Source organism: Oryctolagus cuniculus, chromosome 15 (genome assembly GCF_964237555.1).
Source record: "Oryctolagus cuniculus chromosome 15, mOryCun1.1, whole genome shotgun sequence".
Taxonomy (NCBI): Eukaryota; Metazoa; Chordata; class Mammalia; order Lagomorpha; family Leporidae; genus Oryctolagus; species Oryctolagus cuniculus.
In genome coordinates, this window is record NC_091446.1 from 83,509,543 (window position 1) to 83,531,246 (window position 21,704).

The 21,704-nt window shown below is 41.1% G+C and overlaps 1 long non-coding RNA gene across 16 annotated transcripts in view; it reads right to left on the bottom strand.

Moving 5' to 3' along the window:
* LOC103351327 (uncharacterized) overlaps positions 1–21,704 on the bottom strand; it is a 555,796-nt gene that overhangs the window by 410,847 nt on the left and 123,245 nt on the right. The gene's annotated exons all lie outside the window — the stretch shown is intronic.

Consider the following 21,704-nt stretch of genomic DNA (forward strand, 5'->3'; position numbering starts at 1 on the left):
TCACTCTCAATTGGCTGCAGCTGCACCAATCCAAGCCAGGAGCTTCTTCCATGTCTGCCAGATGGGTACAGGGGCCCAAGGACTTGGGCCATCTTCTAAGGCTTTCCCAGCCTATAGCAGACAGCTGGATCGGAAGTGGAGCAGCTGGAATATGAACTGGCACCCATTTGGGATGCCGGCTCTTCAGGTGGCGGCTTTACCTGCTACACCATAACACTGGCCCCCAAATTGTATATTTATTACTTTTTTCATCTTTGATTATTTATCTTAAATTAGGAGCTGACCTGATAATCCTTTCTGAAAACTCTGAACATCTTCTTTACATTGAGATAAAAATATTGTCCCTCATCTTGTTTTCATTTGTTGTAAATCATTAAAATAAATGATTTTAATGAACACCCTGAATACATGAATCTATTTGATGCAGGTGGAATCTCAAAGCTGACAATCTGTGGTTATGTGTATGTACTTGTGGTAATTGTAAGGAGGTAGAGAATAAAATTCCTGGGTATTAAGAATAGCAAGTTGTCTGACACTGCAGCTCAATAGGCTAATTCTCTGTCTTGTGGCGCCAGCACACTGGGCTCTAGTCCCGGTTGGGGCGCTGGATTCTGTCCCGGTTGCCCCTCTTCCAGGCCAGCTCTCTGCTGTGGCCCGGGAAGGCAGTGGAGGATGGCCCAAGTGTTTGGGCCCTGCACCCCATGGGAGACCAGGAGAAGCACCTGGCTCCTGCCTTCGAATCAGCTCGGTGCACCGGCTGCAGTGCGCTGGCCGCGGCGGCCATTGGAGGGTGAACCAATGGTAATGGAAGACCTTTCTCTCTGTCTCTCTCTCTCACTGTCCACTCTGCCTGTCAAAAAAAAAAAAAGAATAGCAAGTCATACAAGCATAGGTGACCCGGGTCATGGTACTCAGTGGTCAGTAACAACACACATACACACACATACACACATTGATGTCTGACTGTCCTTCAATCTGTAAACTCATTGCAGATTCTCAATACAATTATTTTTAATTTTCTGTATATAAAATGAATATTAATTATATATTCAGGCATAAAATCTTTATAATTCTAATTCTCCCTAGGAAGAAATCACATAAATGAATATGGCTGAAATAAAGACATTGTTGGCTTCATTGGTTTGCCAGGTTGGTTTTACAAGCAAAGCACTGAAGTTGAATTGCCTCAAGTAAAGATGTATTGCGAACTGTGGGGTAAAGACTGGATAATTAAGATTTTCCCTACCATACAAAAATTTGTTTAAGATTGGATGAAATCTAATCAGAGGTGGAAGAAGTCTGCCTGTGGCTGTGACGCTGTCCGAATGCACATATGAGTAAGTGTGTCAGTTGTATAGTAAGAGATCAGGTGGTGGTCACCTTTAGGCATCATCTTAGTACCACTGTGAGTGACAGTACTGATGCTTTGTGTGACATGATACTTTTACAAAAGTGTGCCTTGAGCATGGCACAGGGAGGATGGTGGGATGTTTTACTGGTAGAATAAATGTGACAATTGTAACTTTGTTACTCAAGGCTTTGATCAGAACTGATAAGATTAGAAGCAAAACCCAGTATCTGCATTTGGTTTGTTATAAGTTGGTTACTGACAATGATCATGGTTTTCGTTGGTCACATTACTGACATAATCACAATTTGCAGACTAGACTTGACTCAGCTAACAATGCAGTTGTGCAAAATTTTCCATGTGATTTTGTTAAGGCTATTTTGTTCTTCCCACATGTGGTGAATTTATTGATTTGATAATATTTTTTCTCAGAATGACAAATGAGTTGTACTGTCATTGATTTTGATCTCTAAAATTTTACAATATTATTGGTCTAAATAGCAGACTGTCTTTGATAATTCATTTTTAAATAAGTGGGATAAATATCAATGTTTTCATCTTACTTTTTCCAACAAGAAGAAAGTACACGGTTTAAAAATTACATTGTCAGCGATTACCACCAATTCTTTCTCTCTCTCTCTCTCTCTCTCTCTCTCTCTCTCTCTCTCTCTCTCTCTTTCTTTAAAAAAGATTTATTTATTTGAAAGTCAGAGTTAAACAGAGAGAAGAGAGGCAGAGAGAGAGAGAGTGAGAGAGAAAGGTCTTCCATCAGATGGTTCACTCCCCAGATGGCCACAACAGCCGGAGCTGTGCCGATCCAAAGCCAGGAGCCAGGAGCTTCTTCCCAGTCTCCCACATGGGTGCAGGGTCCGAAGGACTTGGGCCATCTTCTACTGCTTTCCCGGGCCACAGCAGAGAGCTGGATGGGACGTCGAGCAGCCAGGTTTGGCACCCATAAGGGATGCTGTCGCTTCAGGCCAGGGCGTTAGTGCACTGCGCCATAGTGCCGGCCCATTTCATTCTTTTTTTTTTTTTTAAGATGTATTTATTTACTTGTAAGTCACAGTTACACACAGAGAGAAGGAGATGCAGAGATAGAGAGAGAGGGAGAGAAAGGAGAGAGAGGTCTTTCCTTTCCAGTTGGCCACCATGGCCAGAGATGTGCTGATCCTAAGTCAGGAGCCAGGAGCTTTTTCCAGGTTTCCTATATGGGTGCAGCGCCCAAGGACTGGGCCATCTCCTACTGCTTTCCCAGGCCATAGCAGAGAGCTGGATCAGAAGTGGACCAGCCAGGTCTCGAAACTAGTGCCCATATGAAATGCTGGCACTGCAGGTGGCGGCTTAACCTGCTATGCCACAGTACTAGCCTGAACACAAATTCTTTACAATTAGATACCCCATAGACAGACTTTAATTTGTTTACCCATGGATTTTTTTTTGGTGGACATTTGAACTGTTTCCATGTTTTTTTCTATTGTTTTTCTTTTTTAAGAAAAGATTTTTTGTTTATTTATTTTTAAGTCACAGTTACACACAGAGAGAAGGAGATGGAGGGGGGGAGGGAGAGGGAGAAGGAGAAGGAGAGGGAGAGGGAGAGGGAGAGGGAGAGGGAGAGGGAGAGGGAGAGGGACATCTTCCATCCCCAATTGGCCACTATGGCCAGAGATGTGCTGATCCTAAGTCAGGAGCCAGGAGCTTCTTCCAGGTTTTATGCATTTGGACATGTATTTGTTAAAGTTTCTGTTTTCACTTCTTCTGGGCATAATCTGGGTGAGGAATCATCGGAGAGTGGCAATATGAGGAGCAACCTACTTGAATACAAATGGGGCATCTTTTGGGGGTGATAAAATGTTTGGAATTAGATACAAGCACTGACTGCAAAACTTCTTGACTGTACTACCTGTCACTGAATTGTTCAATTTAAAAGCATTAATTTTATATGAGAACTCAGTCAATAAAATTACACATCCTGAAAGTTTTCTATTTTCTTGATTTCTTTTTTTTTTACTTTTATTTAATGAATATAAATTTCCAAAGTACGATTTATGGATTACAATGGCTTCCCCCCCATACCGTCCCTCCCACCCACAACCCTCCCCTTTCCCACTCCCTCTCCCCTTCCATTCACATCAAGATTCATTTTCGATTATCTTAATATACAGAAGATCAGCTTAGTATACATTAAGTAAGGATTTCAACAGTTTGCTCCCACACAGAAACATAAAGTGAAAAATAATAGATGATTTTTTTAAATGATGATGAAATCAGCTCAGACCTATTGTCATGTTTAATCCCAGTGAGAGTCAAGTTGGGAGTTGATAATTTCTTTCTTTTTTTTTTTTTTTTTTTTTTTTACAGAGGATCAGTTTAGTATACATTAAGTAAAGATTTCAACAGTTTGCACCCCCATAGAAACACAAAGTGAAATATATTGTTTGAGTACTCGTTATAGCATTAAATCTCAATATTTAATTTAATATTTAATGCTATTTTCTTGATTTCTTATATAAATATAAAACAATATTCCTTGACCTACCAGGCAGAGTAGAAGAAATTACTCCTCACTTTTCCCAACCCATTTCTGCAAATATAGACAGGGATACAAACACCAAAATATCCCTGGGAAGGCTTGAGAGTCCACTAAAGGGTCTGCAGCCACACACAGGCAAAATCATAGAAAATAGCCATTCACAATGGACCATGGATAATATTGGCACATCAGCGGTGCCAGGAGATTAGCTGGGCACAGAGGCAAAAGCTGAGGCTGTACGAATCCATCACCTGGCAGGATTCACTAGGACACAGTGATCTGCACTGTAGAAGACACCAGCACCTTTCCCCACAGAGGGAACCAAGAGCCATTCCTGGCGGGGACTCCCAGAGAGGGGAATGTTGAGGCACACAGCTACCCCTGAAGAAGCAGCCATTGTTGAATAACTCTGGGACTGGAGCTGCCTTTGTTATCTCTTTATTTTTATGGTATTTAGAATTCTGTATTCTGACACTTCTTTTCTTTAGCACTTAACGATACTGTGTTATTTCTTTCTGTGTTCTGAGAAATTCACTGTCACTTGAGATATTTTTTCTCATAGGTACTATATTGTTCGTCTTTCTCTGCTTTCACATTTTTATCTTTGTCTCCCATTACCAGAAGTTTGCCTACACTATGCCTGGGTGTGGATTTACTGAGTTTACCCTATTTGGAATTCATTTATCTCCTAGAATCTATAGGGTGTGCTTTTTTTTTCAGATGTAGCAACCACTGTCCCCTCTTTCTGCTGTACACAGGTCTCCAGAAAAACGAGTGATCTCTTTTCCAGTCCATAGATCCACAACGTTCTGCTCACTTTGTATCACTCTACTTTCTTCTGATGAGCTGGTGATTCATTTTGTCCTATATTACAGTTCACTAATGTTTTCCTCTGCACCATCCTTCTGCTGTTGACCTGATCACTGAGTTCTTAAATCTTCAGTCACGGTACTTTTCAGCTCCAGAATTTTTGTTCGATACTTCTTAGTGTCTCCAGTTTCTTGAGTTAAACTTTCTATATTTTCACTATATTTTCTATTTTTCAAAATTTATGTCAAGCTCTTTAGTAATGCTGGTTGAAGCATTTTCATGATGCCTCCTTTAAACTCTTGGCTGTGTCATTCAAATCTCTTCACCATGAAGTTGACATCTGTTGAATGCCTTTTTAAAATCAAATTGAGATTTTTTGGTACTTGATATAATATGTGATTTTCAATGAAACCTGGACATTTAATTTGGTCAGTAATGTTTATTGAATTATTAATGTTTTAATTTCAATTTTAATAGATTCAATATGACTTCAGACACAAATCCAAGAATACAAAGATATGCCCTTTCTCCCTTCCTCCCTCCCTCCTTCCACCCTCTCTACCTCTCTTTCTTTTTCCCTATAATATTCAAATTATACTGCAGTAAATTTTTGATACTTCACTAAATAAGAAGTTTAAAAATAAAAAATGAATGAACCTAGTTTAATGGGGACAATGGCTATAAACAGTCATTGAATGTAAAAGTGGGTTTTATATGACTTGGCACTGCTGTTGCCGAGTTAGCATAGCTCCATCTCATTGTTGCCAGGAGAGCTCCTGTGTTCCCTGTGTGATCTACCCACCACCAGCTTAGTAACATAACATACTTTAGGTACTCTACATGAAAGGTTTTCATGAGGTATAACTCAGACAGAATGAGTCCACATTTCTATATTTGCCAACATATGGAGAGTCAACTGTGATGTTTGTGAAACACTTCTCTGTTTCCAACAGTGCCCAATTAATAGCCTCCAGGGATTCCAGAGAGAAATTTGTCTCTAGATGGCTTTATTCCTTTAGCCAATGGGCCTGGTGGCTCTTGATTGGTGTCAAGAGATAGTCCAATGCAAAGCAAGGGATGGGAAAACTCCATATAACTTTGATTTCTGCTCTCAACGTCAGTGTGCACAGGTGAAGAGTGGCTAGCCTGGAGTCCAGGAATGCATTTTAGAGACACAGGTCTATGTTGAAGGCATGGGTTTGAATGACGACATATTTCTCAAGTCCTGGCTGTCCTAGTTTTTTTTTCCCATGAAGTAGGATCTTTGCTGGAGCTGGTAGGTTCAGGGCAGGAGCAGTTTTAGGAACTCTGAGACCTGGGAGGCTATGAGATCCCCTAGTGAGAGCCAGTGGACTCACAGGCTCTGTCTGGAAAACAGAAAAAGGATCTGCTCCCTCCCCTTATCCCAATGGCACAATTGCCACTGAATTATCACTACAGTGTCTCCTAGCTTGGAGAGCTCTGGATTCATTGAAGACAGATGATTAGCAGACAGGATGCACAGGTGGAAATTTATCTGTCACAGATTAGTCCCAACTGAGGTTCCAATGATTCTTGCCTTAACATTTCCAACTACCTAGCACAGCATCTTGCTTTTGTAAAAGAATGAAGAACTGAAGATAGATCATTGGTGACCTGTGGCTACATGTGGGTGAGTATGTGGGCTTACTGTGACTGGGTCAACTCATCGTTTATTTTTTGTAAACTAAAGCAGAGTTGGTCCTCTTTGGGCAAATCTCATGCAGAAAATGCTTGGGGCTGTTGACTTTGACTATATAGGAGAGCTAGTTCAGAGATCTGAGAGTGGACCAGTGTGGCAAGACTCTCCCAAGAGAAGTCTGTGGATTTAAATGTAAAAGAGAATATTGATTCTAGATAGGTAGACATCAGGAGGGACAAGGAGTCACAAATTAAATGTTGGATTCATGACTCTATAGAAAAATGATCAATTCTATTAAATTATATCTTTTAATTAATATAAGTATTAGAAAAGCAGGGAGAGAGAGAGAGAGAGAGAGAGAGAGAGAGAGAGATGCACACATATACACTCAGATAAAGAGAAGCAGAGAGAAAGAGACAGAGAGAGAGGCATCTGTCCTTCATCTGCATTTCACTCCCAAAATGGCTTCTAGCCAAAGTCAATTGGGAACCAGGAACTCCATCCAGGTTACCACATGGGTGGTTGGGTTTCTCAGCAATTATTTCATTATTTGCTGCTTCCCTAGGTGTTAACAGAAAGGTGGATTTTGGGACTTGACTAGCACTCTGACGTGTGGTGCCAGTAACATGATTGGAGGTTTGTCTCTTGTGCAACAGTGCTGGCTCCAGCACCATTCTTTATTAAAACTGCTAGGTACAAGCACGGCTCTAATTCATCTAGGTTTTTAGCCTACATGTGTTATATTCATCAATAAAATAATACTTTTATTTAACAATGGTCAAAGCCATATAAAGGATAAGATTTTAAAATATTACAGGTTGAGCATTTGGTTAATGCTTAAGATGGTAGTGGAATACAGGTTCCCATACTGGAGTTCGTACTTCAAGTCCTGGCTTAACTCTGAACTCCAGCTCCCTGCTAATGTACACTTTAGGAGGGAGTAGGTGAGCTCTCAAGTAGTTGTGTTCCTGTCACTCACATGGGAGACCCAATTGAGCTCATTTCTCAGTGTGGGGAGCAATCCGGACTGGACTAAGTTACTGGAATTAAGACTTATTCTATGCATCTGCTCTCCCACAATATGGCGCTGGGAGAGAAGTAAACAGCTTCCGCACAGCTGCCTCCAGTTCAACTAATAAACTGTAGGACTTGCTCCTGATTGGAGGAGAGCAGCGTACTCGGCGTGTGGGCAGCCGAGTTAGGATTGGCGGAGGAGGACTATAAAGGAGGAGAGAGACGGCATGCACCGGGGAACATCTATGGGGAACATCTAAGGGAACCCGTGCAGCCCCCGAGAAAGCTGGCCGGCGGTGTGCCGCTCCCCTGCGGAAGTGGGGAATGTGGCCAGGGGGAACTGCCCTTCCACGGAGGTGGAAGGGATAGTAGCCAACCCGGGAAGAACCAGCAGCAAACCCGGGGAGGGCTGAGCAGATGAAAGAACAGCGCAGGGTCCTGTGTTGCTCCTCCATGAAGAGGGGGAGCGACATAATGGTGCCGCGACTCGGATATGAAGCCTAGGCAGGGCTTAGTGTCGTTCCTCCATGAAGAGGGGGAGCGACACTCAGGACCTGGAGCTGGCCCAGCCACAGCTATTCTAGACATGTTGGAGGTGGGTGAAGCAGTGGATAACATCTATCTCACTGTTATGGCATGTACACACAATGGATCCATTATTAAAAAAATGAAATTCTACCATTTGCAACAAAATGGATGCAACTGGGGGACATCATGTTGAGTTAACTAACCTGAACACAGAAAAACAACTGCTGAATTTTCTCCTTCATTTTGGGAGATAAAATTAAAAAGCAAAGAGCCTTGGGTGATTACTGACTTCATAAATAAGGGTTTCAGTTGTTAAATCAAAAACAGGAGTCACTGTGCACTTATTCTCCCTAAGGATCTCTGTCCTTAATGTGTTGTACTATGTGAATTAACGGCACAACCAGTGATCAAACAGTACTTTACACTTTGTGTTTTTGTGTGGGTGCAAACTGTTGAAACCTTTACTTAGTATATACTAAATTGATCTCCTGTATATAAAGATAATTGTAAATGAATCTTGATGTGAATGGGATGGGAGAGGGAGTGGGGGATAGGATGGTTGCAGGTGGGAGGGAGGTTATGGGGGGAAAAAGCTGCTATAATCCAAAAGTTGTATTTTGGAAATTTATATTTATTAAAAAATTTATATTTATTAAAAAAATTCACCACATGTGGTGAATTTATTGTTTTAATAATAATGTTGACTCATACTGACAAATGAGTTTAATTGTCATTGATTTTTTGATCTTTAAAACTTGAAAATATTATTGGTCATCTTTGGTGACCTACTTTAAAATAAGTAGAATAGGGAGACAAGGGGGCGGAGTCAAGATGGCGGAATAGTGAGGGCGCGCACCGATAGTCCGGGAAAATTTAGTTTAATAAAAGGGGAGTTACGGTAGCCGCAGAAAAAAGAACCAGGAAAAAATTGCACGGGAATCGTGAATCGGAGGACCTACTGGGAGAACAAGGTCGCCCACCGCGCGGAAGCCAAGTCGCGGGACAGAGCCGCAGAAGCCCCAGTGCTCCAAGGGGAGTGCATGCCACACAGACAACAGCGGGGAGACTTGGGACGCTCCACACATCGGCGCTGGAAGGGGAGGTGAGCTCAATAACCCGAGACATTGGTGGGGAAACGGGGGTCAGAATCTAGAGGGGGGCCGGAAAGTGCAGCAAACTCACTACCGGAAAGAAGGAAAAAAAAAAGCTTCGGGGTTTCTCTTCCCCCTAACCTTGCAAAGGTTACAAGGCTGGAAGGCTAGAATTCCCAAGAGACAAAGAGCAGGCCTGCGCTCTGGATTTACATATCAATGGGGGAGAGCTAAGGAACTGAGTCACTACAATTCAGTAGCCTAGGCAACCCAGTGGGAGTCCAGAGGAGCCAAAGACTGGAAGCTAAATACCATCAATTCTGCACAGCCCTGCCCTGCGGTGTTACTTACCCCCTGAATAAATAAAATAAATAAATAAATAAAAAGAGAGAGATTTACCACGCATAACCTGAGGGTGTCACCTTTGCACACCCTTAACCTGGAAGAACCAGGCAGAGCTCTCAGGCCGCACCCATCTCAAGCCTCCAAGGCTCCTCCAACAGCAGGCAGTCCACTTAACATGGACACAGTATAAATAAAAAAAAAAAAAAAAGAAAAGAAAAAAAAAATGCACAGTGACGCAAGAAGAATTAACTATGCCGAGTAACAAACACAGAAATAGAGGGAGCAAGATCAACGATGACACTATGATGCCTCCAAATAAGCAAAACACCCCAAGCCAAGAGTATGAAGATGATGAGATAGAAGAAATGCAAGATACGGATTTCAAAAAATTTATGATAAGAACATTTAGAAGTTTTCAAAAGCAAATCCTTGAACTACAGAAATCCTTAATGGACAAGATTGAAAATCTCTCTCGTGAAAACGAAATTTTAAGGAAGAGTCAAAATGAAACTCAGAAACTAGTAGAACAGGAAAGTGTTATAGTGAAGAGAAATCAAAATGAAATGAAGAGCTCAATAGATCAAATGACAAACACATTAGAAAGCCTTAAAAACAGAATGGGTGAAGCAGAAGAGAGAATATCGGACTTAGAAGATAGAGCACAGGAAAACATACAGTCAAACCAAAGAAAAGAAGAGGAAATTAGAAACCTAAAAAATATTGTTGGGAATCTACAGGATACTATCAAAAAAACCAACATTCGAGTTCTAGGAGTTCCTGAAGGCATGGAGAGAGAGAAAGGATTGGAAGGCCTTTTTAGTGAGATACTAGCAGAGAACTTTCCAGGTTTGGAGAAGGACAGAGATATCCTAGTACAGGAAGCTCATAGAACCCCCAATAAACATGACCAAAAGAGATCCTCACCACGACACGTGGTAATTAAACTTACCACAGTGAAACATAAAGAAAAGATCCTAAAATGTGCAAGAGAGAAACGTCAGATTACTCTCAGAGGATCTCCAATCAGACTCACAGCTGACTTCTCATCAGAAACCCTACAAGCTAGGAGGGAATGGCGAGACATAGCACAGGTGCTAAGAGAGAAAAATTGCCAGCCCAGAATATTATATCCTGCCAAGCTCTCATTTGTGAATGAAGGTGAAATAAAGACCTTTCATAGCAAACAGAAATTGAAAGACTTTGTGGCCACTCGTCCGGCCCTGCAAAAGATACTTAAAGATGTGCTACACTCAGAAACACAGAAACACGGCCATCAATATGAAAGAAGGGAAGGGAAGAACACCTACCAGTAAAAGAGCATGGGAAGCTCAAAGCATATACTAGAAAATATTTCCGGGAAAATGGCAGGGCAAAGTCACTACGTATCAATAGTCACATTGAACATTAATGGTCTGAATTCTTCAGTTAAAAGACACCGTTTAGCTGACTGGCTCACAGAACACAACCCAACTATTTGTTGCCTACAAGAAACACATCTCTCTAACAAAGAGGCATGCAGACTGAAAGTGAAAGGTTGGAAAAAGATATTCCATGCCAACAGAAACCAAAAAAAAGCAGGTGTAGCCATATTAATATCAGACAAAATAAACTTTAATACAAAAACTGTTAAGAGAGACAAAGAGGGACACTATATAATGATTAAGGGTTCAATTCAACAGGAAGATGTAACTATTATAAATGTATATGCACCTAATTACAGGGCACCGGTCTATTTAAAAGATATGTTAAGGGACTTAAAGGGAGATTTAGATTCCAATACAATAGTACTGGGGGACTTCAATACTCCACTCTCAGAAATAGACAGATCATCCGGACAGAAGATCAACAAGGAAACAGCAGATTTAAATGACACTATAGCCCAAATGGATCTAACAGATATATACAGAACTTTCAACCCTAGATCTACAGACTTCACATTCTTCTCAGCAGCGCATGGAACCTTCTCTAGGATTGACCACATACTAGGCCATAAAGCAAGTCTCAGCAAATTTAAAAGAATTAGAATCATACCATGCAGCTTCTCAGACCACAGCGGGATGAAGCTGGAAATTAGCAACTCAGGAAACCCCAGAAAGTATGCAAACACATGGAGACTGAACAACATGCTCCTGAATGAACACTGGGTCATTCAAGAAATCAAAAGAGAAATCAAAAACTTTCTGGAAGTAAATGAAGACAACAACACAACATATCAAAACTTATGGGATACAGCAAAAGCAGTATTGAGAGGCAAATTTATAGCAATAGGTGCCTATACCAAGAAATTGGAAAGGTACCAAATAAATGAGCTTTCAGCGCACCTCAAGGACCTAGAAAAACTGCAGCAAACCAAACCCAAATCTAGTAGGAGAAGAGAAATAATTAAAACCAGAGAAGAAATTAATAGGATTGAATCCAAAAAAACATTACAAAAAATCAGCCAAGCGAGAAGCTGGTTTTTTGAAAAAATAAACAAAATTGACACCCCATTGGCCCAACTAACTAAAAAAAGAAGAGAAAAGACCCAAATCAATAAAATCAGAGATGAAAAAGGAAACGTAACAACAGACACCACAGAAATAAAAAGAATCATCAGAAATTACTACAAGGACCTGTACGCCAGCAAACAGGAAAACCTATCAGAAATGGATAGATTCCTGGACACATGCAACCTACCTAAATTGAACCATGAAGACATCGAAAACCTAAATAGACCCATAACTGAAACAGAAATTGAAACAGTAATAAAGGCCCTCCCAACAAAGAAAAGCCCAGGACCAGATGGATTCACCGCTGAATTCTACCAGACATTTAAAGAAGAACTAATCCCATTTCTTCTCAAACTATTCAGAACAATCGAAAAAGAGGGAATCCTCCCAAATTCTTTCTATGAAGCCAGCATCACCTTAATCCCTAAGCCAGAGAAAGATGCAGCACTGAAAGAAAATTACAGACCAATATCCCTGATGAACATAGATGCAAAAATCCTCAATAAAATTCTGGCCAATAGAATACAACAACACATCAGGAAAATCATCCACCCAGACCAAGTGGGATTCACCCCTGGTATGCAGGGATGGTTCAACATTCGCAAATCAATCAATGTGATTCACCACATTAACAGACTGCAGAAGAAAAACCATATGATTATCTCAATTGATGCAGAGAAAGCATTTGATAAAATTCAACACCCTTTCATGATGAAAACTCTAAGCAAATTGGGTATAGAAGGAACATTCCTCAATATAATCAAAGCAATTTATAAAAAACCCACAGCCAGCATCCTATTGAATGGGGAAAAGTTGGAAGCATTTCCACTGAAATCTGGCACCAGGCAGGGATGCCCACTCTCACCACTGCTATTTAACATAGTTCTGGAAGTTTTAGCCAGAGCCATCAGACAAGAAAAAGAAATCAAAGGAATACAAATCAAGAAGGAAGAAGTCAAACTATCCCTCTTTGCAGACGATATGATTCTGTACTTAGAGGATCCAAAGAACTCTACTAAGAGACTATTGGAACTCATAGAGGAGTTTGGCAAAGTGGCAGGATATAAAATCAATGCACAAAAATCAACAGCCTTTGTATACACAAGCAATGCCATGACTGAGAAAGAGCTGCTAAGGTCAATCCCATTCACAATAGCTACAAAAACAATCAAATACCTTGGAATAAACTTAACCAAGGACGTTAAAGATCTCTACGATGAAAATTACAAAACCTTAAAGAAAGAAATAGAAGAGGATACCAAAAAATGGAAAAATCTTCCATGCTCATGGATTGGAAGAATCAACATCATCAAAATGTCCATTTTCCCAAAAGCAATTTATAGATTCAATGCAATCCCAATCAAGATACCAAAGACATTCTTCGCAGATCTAGAAAAAATGATGCTGAAATTCATATGGAGGCACAAGAGACCTCGAATAGCTAAAGCAATCTTGTACAACAAAAACAAAGCCGGAGGCATCACAATACCAGACTTCAGGACATACTACAGGGCAGTTGTAATCAAAACAGCATGGTACTGGTACAGAAACAGATGGATAGACCAATGGAACAGAATTGAAACACCAGAAATCAACCCAAACATCTACAGCCAACTTATATTTGATCAAGGATCTAAAACCAATTCCTGGAGCAAGGACAGTCTATTCAATAAATGGTGCTGGGAAAACTGGATTTCCACGTGCAGAATCATGAAGCAAGACCCCTACCTTACACCTTACACAAAAATCCACTCAACGTGGATTAAAGACCTAAATCTATGACCTGACACCATTAAGTTATTAGAGAACATTGGAGAAACCCTTCAAGATATTGGCACAGGCAAAGAATTTCTGGAAAAGACCCGGGAGGCACAGACAGTCAAAGCCAAAATCAACTATTGGGATTGCATCAAATTGAGAAGTTTCTGTACTGCAAAAGAAACAGTCAGGAGAGTGAAGAGACAACCGACAGAATGGGAAAAAATATTTGCAAACTATGCAACAGATAAAGGGTTAATAACCAGAATCTACAAAGAGATAAGAAACTCCACAAAAACAAAACCAACAACCCACTTAAGAGATGGGCCAAGGACTTCAATAGACATTTTTCAAAAGAGGAAATCCAAATGGCCAACAGGCACATGAAAAAATGTTCAAGGTCACTAGCAATCAGGGAAATGCAAATCAAAACCACAATGAGGTTTCACCTCACCCCGGTTAGAATGGCTCACATACAGAAATCTACCAACAACAGATGCTGGAGAGGATGTGGGGAAAAAGGGACACTAACCCACTGTTGGTGGGAATGCAAACTGGTCAAGCCACTATGGAAATCAGTCTGGAGATTCCTCAGAAACCTGAAGATAACCCTACCATTCGACCCAGCCATCCCACTCCTTGGAATTTACCCAAAGGAGTTTAAATTGATAAACAAAAAAGCGGTCTGCACCCTAATGTTTATTGCAGCACAATTCACAATAGCCAAGACCTGGAACCAACCTAAATGCCCATCAACGGTAGACTGGATAAAGAAATTATGGGATATGTATTCTTTAGAGTACTATACCGCAGTAAGAAACAACGAAATCCAGTCATTTGCAACAAAATGGAGGAATCTGGAACACATCATGCTGAGTGAAGTAAGCCAGTCCCAAAGGGACAAATACCATATGTTCTCCCTGATCGGTGACAACTGACTCAACACCAAAAAGGAAACCTCCTGAAGTGAAATGGACACTATGAGAAATGGTGACTTGATCAGCATAGCTCTGACTGCTAATGGACAACTTAATACATTATCCCTCATAGTATTTTTTTTTGTCTGTTCTACTTAATATGACTGGTTTAATTCTGTAATTATCACACAGTTATTCTTAAGTGTTGAAAATTAACCGAAATGTGATCCCTGTTAAACATAAGAGTGGGAATAAGAGAGGGAAGAGATGTATAATTTGGGACATGCTCGGGCTGACTTGCCCCAATTGGTAGAGTTGGAAACATACCAGGGGATTCCAATTCAATCCCATCAAGGTGGCATGTGCCAATGCCATCTCACTACTCCAAGTGATCAATTTCAGTTCACAATTGATCATAATGAAAGGACTAAGAGTCAAAGGGAGCACATAAACAAGTCTAGTATCTGCTAACACCAACCGATAGAATAAATAAAGGGGAGAGTGATCCAACATGGGAAGTGAGATACTCAGCAGACCCATAGAATGGCGGATGTCCTAAATAGCACTCTGGCCTCAGAATCAGCCCTAAAGGCACTCGGATCTGGCTGAAAAGCCCATGAGAGTATTTCAGGCATGGAAAGCCAAGACACTCTGGCAAAAAGATCTCTGTGAGTGAGATCCCAGTGGAAAGAACAGGTCTTCAAAGAGGGAGGTGCCTTTCTCTGAAGGGAGGAGAGAACCTCCACTTTGACTATGACCTTGTCTAAACAAGATAAGAGTCGGAGAACTCAAGGGGCTTCCATAGCCTTGGAAACTCATAACTGGTGCATAGGGAGATTACTGATGCCATAAACAGGAGTGTCAATTGGTAAAGTCAACAACAGGAGTCACTGTGCACTTACTCCTCATGTAGGATCTCGGTCCTTAACGTGCTGTACACTGAGGCTTAATGCTATAACGAGTACTCAAACAGTACATTTCACTTTGTGTTTCTATGGGGGTGCAAACGACTGAAATCTTTACTTAATGTACACTAAACTGATCTTCTGTAAAAAAAAAAAAAAAAAAAAAAAGAAAGAAATTTTCAATTCCCAACTTGACTCTCACTGGGATTAAACATGACAATAGGTCTGATCTGATTTCATCATCATTTTAAAAAAATCATCTATTATTTTTCACTTTATGTTTCTGTGTGGGAGCAAACTGTTGAAATACTTACTTAAGGTATACTAAGCTGATCTTCTGTATATTAAGATAATCGAAAATGAATCTTGATGTGAATGGAAGGGGAGAGGGAGTGGGAAAGGGGAGGGTTGTTGGTGGGAGGGACGGTATGGGGGGGGAAGCTATTGTAACCCATGAGTCGTACTTTGGAAATTTATATTCATTAAATAAAAGATAAAAAAAAAATAAAATAAGTAGAATAAATATACAAGGTTTTCATCTGACTTTTTCACCATAAATGAAGTACATAGTTTAAAAACTACATTGTTGGTAATTAACACCATTTACTTAGCAAAATTAGGTACACTGTAGGTGTGCTTTTATTTGTCCATTGATTCGTTGGTGGACATTTGAACTATTTCCACATTTCTTATTGTGAATAGAATTGCTGTGCATATGTATGGATATGTATTTGAGTTCCTGTTTTCAATTCTTTTGGGCATAATCTAGGACAGGAATCATGGGGCAGTGGAAGTGGGAAGGGGCAAACTGCACTAGCAGCGATGGGGCTCCTTTTGGGGGTAAGATGTTTGGAATTAGACTCAAGTGGTGATTGTAAACACTCTTGAATGTACTACCTGCCAGTGCACTACACAATATAAAGGATTAATTTTGAATAATTAATTAATTGTTAACATCAATAAAACTACATATTCTGGATATTTTATATTTTCTTGATTTTTTTTAATAAAGAAAAACAATAGTCCTACTTGACCAGCAAGGCAGAGTAGAAGACATTCATCTTCATCTTCTCACCCAATTCTCCTTTATATACGGGGATCCAAAACCAAAATGGCCCTGAGAACGGTTCAGGGCCCACTGAAGAATCTAAAGACACTCACAGACCCAAATCATAGGGGAAGTGCATTATAATGGGTCACTGTGGACTGGTATCAGATGTGCAGGAAATCAGCTGGACAGAGAGTCAGCAGCTGAGGCTGTCAGTGTCCATCACCTGGAAGGAATGCTTGGTCCTAGTGGCCTGCGCTGTAGAAAACACTGGCATCATTAGTCACAGAGGGAACCAAGAGGTATTCCTGTTGGGAACGCCCATGCGGAGAAAGACTGATGCACACACCTACCCCAGAAGAAGCAGCCATTGTTGCATAACTTTGGGACTGGAGCTGTCTCGTACTACACACTGTGGTTGCCCCAGATCCTGGGTCTTGGCTGGCTTCTCCATGCATGCTCCTGCTCCAGACCCAGACTCGGTTACTAAATTGCACTGGTCATGTCTCTGGACAATGGAGCTATTGTCACACCCTCAGCCCCGGAGACAAAGTGTCTCTGTACACTCCCACACTTAGACTGACACTGAAAACTCATGCATCCCCTGGTCATGATCAATGGCTGTGCTGCACGCACCCATACCTCAGACTCTGGAGTCACCGCCACAGTAGGTATCTTGTATGCTGGGCCCTGGACCAAGGTCTCTCTGTGCTTGTGGCTTGCAGTGCTGGCTCAACTTCAATGAAGAACTAGGTTCCACCTATGACAGAGGCAGTGCAGCACTGTACAACCCATGCTTACATCCTGCTGCCTGGCTGCTCCCCAGGCACCTGACACTTGCATACCTTCCCTTCCTGGAAGTGTGTGTAGATCTGCCCTGGGTGTTGGTCCGGTTACCTTCCCAAACCCAGAATTGCAGTTCCCATGCTACACGCCTCAGATCAGTGTCTCCTCTCTGAGTGCCACTCATCAGACCACAGGGCCACTGCCACCACGAGAAGGCCTGAGAACCACACAATGACAAGAAGGAAGCCCTTAGACAATGCCCCGAGTTGAGCAGAAGAGCTTAGGAAACCCTTGGAGCCATTGCAATAGATACCACAGCAACTCCTATTGCCACTGTGGACATCCAAAGTGTTGGTTTCTAAGGACACAGGCATGTGTTGTGAATACCCATATCAGCAAGCAGAGCTGTTTAGGCTACACGGCTGCACCCTCAGTGGTGCAGAACTGCTGAGGTCCCTCTTGAGTGCTCTTCCACTCCACCTTTCTCTAGGGGAAGACTTCTCCTCACCAAAACAAGTAAAACAGCACAGCTTACTGCCTCAGCAAATGCAGGACATCAGTGTGAGGCCACAAAGCAGGTAGAAACTTGACCAGCCTTAAACGTAATATTCCAGTAAGTGACCCAAAGAACTGGACATTTACAATATAGCTGATAATGAATTCAGAAGCATTATCATAGGAAAGCTTGGGTAATGTCAGGAAAATGCAGAGAAACAATTTAATATATCAGTAAAACATGAAATCACCCAGAAATAAGTTTAACAAGAGAGTGAAATCATAGAACCAACATAAATTCTGTCATTTAAAAGTACAATGAATATAATCAAAAAAGTGCACCTTAATCCCTAAGCCAGAAAAAATTGCAGCATTGAAAGAAAATTACAGACCTATATCCCCGAGGAACATGGATGCAAAAATCCTCAATAAAATTCTGGCCAATAGAATGCAACAACACATCAGAAAGATCATCCACCCAGACCAAGTGGGATTTATCCCTGGTATGCAGGGATGGTTCAATGTTCGCAAAACAATCAATGTGATACACCACATTAACAGACTGCAGAAGAAAAACCATATGATTATCTCAATAGATGCCGAGAAAGCACTTGATAAAATAGAACACCCTTTTATGATAGAACTCTAAGCAAACTGGGTATAGAAGGAACATTCCTCAATACAATCAAAGCAATTTATGAAAAACCCACGGCCAACATCCTATTGAATGAGGAAAAGTTGGAAGCATTTCCACTGAGATCTGGTACCAGACAGGGATGTCCACTCTCACCACTGCTATTCAATATACTTCTTGAAGTGTTAGCCAGAGCCATTAGGCAAGAAAAATAATTAAAAGGATACAAATTGGGAAGGAAGAACTCAAACTATCCCTCTTTGCAGACGATATGATTCTTTACTTAGGGGAACTACTACTAAGAGACTATAGGAACTCACAGAAGATTTTGGCAAAGTAGCAGGGTATAAAATCAATGCACAAAAATCAACAGCCTTTGTATACACAGGCAATGCCACGGCTGAGAAAGAACTAAGATCAATCCCATTCACAATAGCCACAAAAACAATCAAATACCTTGGGATGAACATAACCAAGGATGTTAAAGATCTCTACGATGAGAATTACAAAATATTAAAGAAAGAAATAAAAGAGGATACCAAAAAGTGGAAAAATATTCCATGCTCATGGATTGGAAGAATCAACATCATCAAAATGTCCATTCTCCCAAAAGCAATTTATAGATTCAATGCAATACCAATCAAAATACCAAAGACATTCTTCTTAGATCTGGAAAAAAGGATGCTGAAATTCATATGGAGACACAGGAGACCTTGAATAGCTAAAGCAATCCTGTACAACAAAAACAAAGCTGGAGGCATCACAATAGCAGATTTCAGGGCATACTACAGGGCAGTTGTAATCAAAACAGCATGGTACTGGTGCAGAAACAGACGGATAGACCAATGGAACAGAATTGAAACACCAGAAATCAACCCAAACATCTACAGCCAACTTATATTTGATCAAGGATCCAAAACCAATCACTGCAGTAAGGACAGTCTATTCAATAAATGGTGCTGGGAAAATTGGATTTCCACATGCAGAAGCATGAAGCATGACCCCTACCTTTCACCTTACACAAAAATCCACTCAACATGGATTAAAGACCTAAATCTATGACCTGACACCATCAAATTATTAGAGAACATTGGAAAAACCCTGCAAGATATAGGCACCAGCAATGACTTCTTGGGAAATACCCCAGAAGCACAGGCAGTCAAAACCAAAATTAACAATTACGATTGCATCAAATTGAGAAGTTTCTGTACTACAAAAGAAACAGGAAAGTGAAGAGTCATCCGATGGAATGGGAAAAAATATTTGCAATCTATGCCAGCAACAAAGGATTAATAACCAGAATCTACAAAGAGATCAAGAAACGCCACCACAACAAAACAACCCACTTAAGAGATGGGCCAAGGACCTCAATAGACATTTTTCAAAAGAGGAAATCCAAATGGCCAACAGACATGCGAAAAAATGTTCAGCATCACTAGCCATCAGGGAAATGCAAATCAAAACCACAATGAGGTTTTACCTCACCCCAGTTAGAATGGCTCACATTCAGAAATCTACCAACAACAGATGTTGGTGAGGATATGAGGAAAAAGGACACCCACCCACTGTTGGTGGGAATGCAAACTGTTTAAGCCACTATGGAAGTCAGTCTGGAGATTCCTCAGAAACCTGAATATAACCCTACCAAACAACCCAGCCTTCCCACTCCTTGTAATTTACCCAAAGGAAATTAAATTGGCAAACAATAAAGCTGTCTGCACCTTAATGTTTATTGCAGCTCAATTCACAATATCTAAGACCTGGAATCAATCTAGTGCCCATCAAAGTAGACTAGATAAAGGAATTATGGGACATGTACTCTATAGAATACCACACAGCAGTCAAAAACAACGAAATGCCATCATTTGCCACAAAATGGAGGAATCTGGAAAACATTATGCTGAGTGAAATAAGCCAGTCCCAAAGGGACAAATATCATATGTTCTCCCTGATTGGTGACAACTAACCGAGCACAAAAAAAGAAACCAGCTGAAGTGAAATGTACACTATGAGAAATGGTGACTTGATCAGCCCTTGTCCTGACTGTTGATGAACAACTTAATACTTTATCCCTTTTAGTGTTTTTTTTTTCCTACTTAATACTATTGGTTGAACTCTGTAATTAACACACAATTATCCTTAGGTGTTTATTTTTTTTTTTTTATTTTTTGACAGGCAGAGTGGACAGTGAGAGAGAGAGACAGAGAGAAAGGTCTTCCTTTTGCCGTTGGTTCACCCTCCAATGGCCGCCGCGGCTTGCGCACTGCGGCCGGCGCACCATGCTGATCTGATGGCAAGAGCCAGGAGCCAGGTGCTTTTCCTAGTCTCCCATGGGGTGCAGGGCCCAAGCACCTGGGCCATCCTCCACTGCACTCCCTGGCCACAGCAGAGAGCTGGCCTGGAAGAGGGGCAACCGGGACAGAATCCGGCGCCCCAACCGGGACTAGAACCCGGTGTGCCGGCGCTGCTAGGCGGAGGATTAGCCCAGTGAGCCGCGGCGCCGGCCATCCTTAGGTGTTTAAATTTAAGTGAAAAGTGATCTCAATTAAATATAAGAGTGGTAATAAGAGAGGGAGAAGATGTTCGATTTGGGACAAGCTCAAGCTGATTTGCCCCAAATGGTAGAGTTAGAAACGTGCCAGGGGATTCCAATTCAATTCCATCAAGGTGGCATGTACCAATGCCATCTCACTAGTGCAAGTGATTAATTTCAGTTCACAACTGATCATACTAATAGGTCTAAGAGTAAAAGGGATCACATAAACAAGACTAGTGTCTGCTAATACTAACTGATAGAATAAAAAATGGAGAGAATGATCCAACATGGGAAGCGGGATACACAGCAGACTCATAGAATGACAGATGTCCTAAACAGCACTCTGGTCTCAGAATCAGCCCTTAAGGCACTCGGATCTGGCTGAAGAGCCCATGAGAGAATTATAAGCATGAAAGCCAAGACAATCTGGCAAAAAAAGACCTGAATGAAAGATCTCTGCTAGTGAGATCCCAGTGGAAAGAATGGGCCATCAAAGAAGGAGGTACCTTTTTCTGAAGGGAGGAGAGGACTTCCACTTTGACTATGACCCTGTCAGAATAAGATCGAAGTTGGCAAACTCAAAAGGCTTCCATAGCCTTGGAAACTCATGACAAGAGCCTAGGGTGATTACTGACGCCATAAACAAGAGTGTCAATTTGTTAAGTCAACAACAGGAGTCACTATGCACTTACTCCTCATGTAGGATCTCTGTCCTTTATGTGTTGTTCAATGTGGATTAATGCTATAACTAGTAATCAAACAGTATTTTACACTTTATGTTTCTGTGTGAGGGCAAACTGTTGAAATCTT